The sequence below is a fragment of the Terrapene carolina genome, unplaced genomic scaffold (assembly GCF_002925995.2).
Source record: "Terrapene carolina triunguis isolate 2854851 unplaced genomic scaffold, T_m_triunguis-2.0 Scaffold397, whole genome shotgun sequence".
In the NCBI taxonomy this organism is placed as follows: domain Eukaryota; kingdom Metazoa; phylum Chordata; order Testudines; family Emydidae; genus Terrapene; species Terrapene triunguis.
Genome location: NW_020664748.1, coordinates 949,052 through 954,274, shown reverse-complemented (window position 1 = coordinate 954,274; position 5,223 = coordinate 949,052). Strand labels below are relative to the sequence as shown.

The following is a 5,223-nucleotide window of genomic DNA, read 5'->3' as shown; positions in this document are numbered from 1 at the left end:
GCTGTGCAGTGGGTGTGCAGTGTGCACAGGGGTGAGAGGGTGTGCAGTGTGCACACAGAGTCAGTGGGTGTACCTGTGTGTGTGAGTGCGTGGTGGTGCAGTGCACAGTCAAAATCAGCCGCAGGAAGGGACGTCCCCGGCTCCAGTGCTGGTCAGTGGCTCCCAGGGCAGCCCTGCGGCACGGCAGGGAAAGCAGCTGCAGAGCTGTGACAATGTGGAGTCACAGACCGCACAGCCTGACCACAATGAGCAAGGGGAGAGATAAGGATATTTTCAGCTGCTGGGTTCTTCCGGCCCCTGCTGCTACACAGCCTCTTAGCCAGGGATCAGCCTGTGCAGCCTGCCATGGTGTGTGCACATCTCACCGCTTTCACAGAGCAGCCAGGAAAGCAGGGCGGAAACCTGCTGTTGTGCTCCACGCCCTGGGCATGGATGCAAAGGGGCAGAAAGACCCTCCCAGGAAACAGTGCAGGAAGCACTGCCCAGTCTGCATCCCCTGGGCAGGAGGCCCAGGTGCAAGGGATTCTGGGGCAGGCCCGGGGAAGATGGAGGGCGTGTCCGGGGCGGGAAAGGCAGTGGTTTGGATGATCCTGTGCCCCAGCGAGACTCTGCCTCTGCAATGGCCCATAGGGGCTGTGGGAACCAGGCTCCAGCAGCTCTTGAACAGAGAAGGTGCAACCCCCTCCCCTGAACTCCTGCTCCGAGCGCTGGCTCAGGAGTGAATCTGGGCCTACCGTCGCAGCAACATCCGGTGCAGGGATCCAGATCATCATCGGGGGCTGGAGTCCCTCCCTCCTGCTCCCGTGCGAGCCTAATACAGCTCCCTTTGGGGGAGCAGCTTCCCCGCAACCCAGGCTGGGGAGTTCTGCGCAGGCAGAGTTAGAGAGGAAGCAGTGCCAGGCCGGGGGCCGGCAGGGTGGGGAGCGGCGGGTTTCCAGGGGGAGAGTTGATGGGCCGGGGGGATGCAGGGAGGTAGCTCTCAGGTGAGCTGAGCTGCAGAGGAGAAGCCTGCACAGCCATGGTGCGAGGAAGTGGCACTGAGGATGCTGTTACCGTTGATGGGGGTAGAGAGAGAACCTGTAGCTTGAAAGCCAAGACAACGGGGGACAGATGTGGGCTGTACGGCTCCAAGACCTGTGCCCGGGATCCAGGCCAGCTACAACCTGCCCGTGACCTTAGGAATCCTTGTGTCCCCTGTGCTGTGGAAACAGAAACGGCATCGTCGGCCTGGGCTGGGGCAGGGTGGAAGCACTGCTATTGTTGCCCGCGGTTTCCAGGAAAACAATGGCACAAGTGGCATAGGGTTTCGCTCAGCGCCGTCGTCCTCCCATCAATCATGGGGCTAAGGGCCGTCAGAGTCCCGCGCAGCTGCTGCATGGAATTAGAAGGGGCTAAGCTGTTCAGATTCATCATCCACAGGGATTTGAGGGATGAAGGAGCTTTCACCACCTTTCACTCGCCCGCCGCCCATGGTGGGAACGTGATGACCCCTGGGAGAATGCCTGAGTTGAAACCAGGAGGAGAAAGTGTCCCCTGCCGATGGGAACCAGAAACAAGTCCCCTGATAGTTACTCAGCCGTGGGTGCAGCCCGGAGGTGCAGCTGGGTTCCCCAGGACAGTGCGAGTTAGGAATATGCACCTTTCGGTGCAAAGCCCTGCTGGTCAATCAGGCGCTGCCGGAGATACAGGACAAAGAAGGCAGGGTGATCTCAGAGCCCCCGGCTCTAAAGGCCAGTCTGGAGAGCCAGTTATTAAAGTGCAGCCTAGACGGTTGGTAAAGCCCTTGAGGAGGGGCAGGCTTCAGAGCCATAGCGCTGGTGCAATGGGCGTGCAAACAGGAACACTTTGGCTCCACACCAGCCGCAGCCTGGCCGGAGACGTTTCTTCAACCCCTGTGGCTTTGCTCAGGGCTTCCTCCTTTAGGGCCCGGGTCAGCAAGGTACTTAGGGATGTGAATAATCCCAGTGTACTACGTCTGTGCTTAAAGTTTGGCTCATGCTTAAGGACCTTTCTGAATTGGGGCCTTAAGCAATAAAGACGAGGCCTCTCTGGCCAGTGGGTTCTGGGGTTTTCTTTCCTCTCCATCTCGCCCTCTTTCTTTCCACTTTCCCCCAGCTCCTCTTTCCAGTCCCCTCTTGCTATAGTTTTCTGGGCTCTCCAGGTTCTTGGTCTCACCACACACAGTAAGTTCAAATCTGGGCGTCCTTACACAGGCAAATCTCTCCATTGAGTCAGGAGGGATTTTCTCTGAGTGTGGATGGAGGAAAGAGCTCAGGACTTGGACCATGCAAAGTACAGCTAAGGACAAAAGTGCCTGTTAGTTTTACCCAGCAGAAGAAGGGCACTTTCCCTCGAGTCCATCTACACACTGAGGTTGCACCGGATTAATGTAAATCAGATTGAAAACCAGTACAGTTAAACCTCTGTGTAGACACACTCGTATCGGTTTAAAGCTGGTTGCAGTGGCGTTGCTTGCACCTGTACATTTCCCAGTGTGAGCTGCACCAATATCAGCTGGGGTGTAATCGATTGAAGACAGTCCACGCACAGATACCTAAATCGTTGTGAAATCACACCAGTGCAGCTTTGTGTGGCGAGCAGGCCTTGGCTGGAGAGTCAGGTGTATTTCACACTTCCCAGCCTGCAGGGCCGGCGCTTCCACTAGGTGACCCTAGGCGGTCGCCTAGGGCGGCAGGATTTGGGGGGCAGCAATTTGGCGGCGGGGGGTCCTTCTGCTCTGCGTCTTCGGGGCGCTTCGGCGGCGGGTCCTTCACTCGCTCCAGGACCCACCGCCGAAGCGCCCCGAAGACGCGGAGCGGAAGGACCCCTGCCGCCGAATTCTCTGAGGAGGAGCGCTGCTGCCTAGGGCGGCAAAACCCCTGGCACCGCTCCTGCCAGCCTGACACTGTGTGTGGCAAGCATGTCTGAACCGTGGCTGCTCTGGCCGCAGCAGGGGCGGAGCATGGCTTCTTGAACCTGTGCCAAAGCTTCCACACACATGAGGGAAGGCTACAACATGTGACTTCATGAGACGGTCATAGCACACTGTCAGGGGTACAGAAATAGTGCCATGGAAAAGATGTGCAGCCCTTTGCTAGCAGCAATCATGCAGCAGTTGCAGTGGCAGACTGGCTGGAGCTGAAGTGCCAATTGTGTTTCTGTTGTAAAGCTCTACAGGAACAGGGCAATAGTGCAAACTGTGCGTAACAGGAGTTATCAGCATGAGTAAAACCAAAAGTGAACTTCAGTTGGGCTGCAAATAAGCAGCAACTCAGCAAGCTCTCCTGGGACCGTTCTGCATCGCCTAGCACACAGGGCTAGAGGGGTGGGGGGAGTATTCAGTGCTAGCTAAAACTAGTGGGCTTCCAGGTACGGCTATGGGGAAAACCCTGCAGCACTTTAAAGCACAGGACCCACTGGTAGCAGTGAGTTACTGTGAACAAATGTAACCCTGGAAGGGGAAGAAGCTGTCTCAAGGGAGTGGTTATGTGCTATGGAGCCTTCCATGCAGCCCAGGGCCTAAGTGACCATGGTCAGATTCTCAGCTAGTGTAAGTTGTCATAGCTTCACTAGGCTGCTGAGAATCTTGCCAACACCAAGTATTCAAAAATAATTAATCAAGCCTCAAAAATCAGAAGGTTGGCGTAAAAGCCATGGGATAGTGAAAGTGATCTATTCCGAGCTCTTTTGATTTGCCTTCAGATTAGAGTCTGGCTGGGGGATTCACATTGGCAAACTTTTCTCCAAATCCAAGGGCTAGAAACAATGAAAGCTGAGAGTCCCATCTAATCACATGACACTGGGAGTCGGGGCTTTATGGAAAACACCAAACAGCATGAGACTTGCACTGCCATTGTGGGAGCTGGCCTCATCACTCAGACCCAATGTAATGGCTGCTCAGGAGCCTGGGTGAAATGAGGTGGGCACCTCAGCCCATTTCATAGTGGACATGTTTCCTCTGTTGTCACAGACAGCGCTAACTGCCACACAGGTTGGCAGCCTCCAAAAGAGGCCAAGGACTGAATGGGTCAAGGAGTCTGAACTCTCTTCTCACTCTGTGAAGAAGGGGGACAGATTCTTGACCTTGCTAAGCACCTATTTTGCTTCCTGCCTGCTTGTAATCTCCGATTCTTCCTTCCCTGCTGCACCTAGCATAGGGGGCGCATTGGGGACAGAGAAGGGCAGACGGGGGAGTGTACAATGCACTTCAGTAATCCCCAGCTGGCATATGGTTCTTTGGGGTCCACGGTCATCTGGCACAGTTTAGTGCAACCCCAAGGGTGCTGTAACCTACATCTAGTGGTGGGGATGGGCAGTGTCAGGGAGCTGTAACTCATTCCCTGATAGCCCCGCTCTCTACTGTGTCCAGCAGAAAATCTGGGCTGGGGTGGGGGGTCCTTCTAGGTCAGGGGCAGAGGCCCAGAATAAAGGCAGTAGATTTCCAGGCAGCTGATCAGGCACCTCTCCCTAAAGCTAAAGATATTTCAAAATGAAAAATGTGCTACTGAGTATTAACCCAGTTACTTCTAAATAACCTGGACAAAATGCTGGCCAGAGCCTGAGCAATGCTATCATGCTGGGGGGGAAACGGGAGAGGAGGGAGCCATGTGTGGGGTGATCTCAGCTGAGTGGAATGTCTAGCTGCACCCATGAAGGCTTGTGCTGTTGTTCTGGGAGGTGAAGATCATGAATTATAGTCTTCATGCCCATATATGTACCTGGTCTCCTGGGCTTGGGGTCTGTGGGGAGGGACTGGTGACTCCTGGGCATAGGGCTGCCACCTTTGAGGTACAAAAAACTGGGATGTACAGGATGATCCTAAGCCCATGACCTTGGCCAGCTGGCAGCATGGCCTGAGCGCCCTGACAGATTTCTCAGGACAGCTCCCTACAAAAGGGGAGGATCCTGGGAAAACCTGGGCAGGTGGCAGCCCGACAGGCGTGCCGGGGCGACGGTTGTTTGCCGCTGGTCAGTGTGCAGAGTTTGCAGGTCCTAGGTCTGTTATCGGCAGATTTTTGTGACCTACCAGGGGTGGCTGGGATTGGGGGGGTCGCGGGAAGGTTGTAACACTGGGACTTTGGGGAGGGTTCATCGGGGTGTTTGGGGCCTTCGCAGGGGTTCTGACCTTTCCGCTCGTAAGCGTTTGTACCTGGCGGGTTGTTCTGGGGCTCGGGGAGTGAGCCTCAGACTTTGGGGTCCCTGGGGTGGCGATTTCGGGGGGGG

General features: G+C 55.7%; 1 protein-coding gene across 8 annotated transcripts in view; it reads left to right on the top strand.

Annotated features, from left to right (window-relative positions):
* The window catches only part of TPM3 (tropomyosin 3), a 31,164-nt gene that overhangs the window by 3,869 nt on the left and 22,072 nt on the right, over positions 1 to 5,223 (top strand). The gene's annotated exons all lie outside the window — the stretch shown is intronic.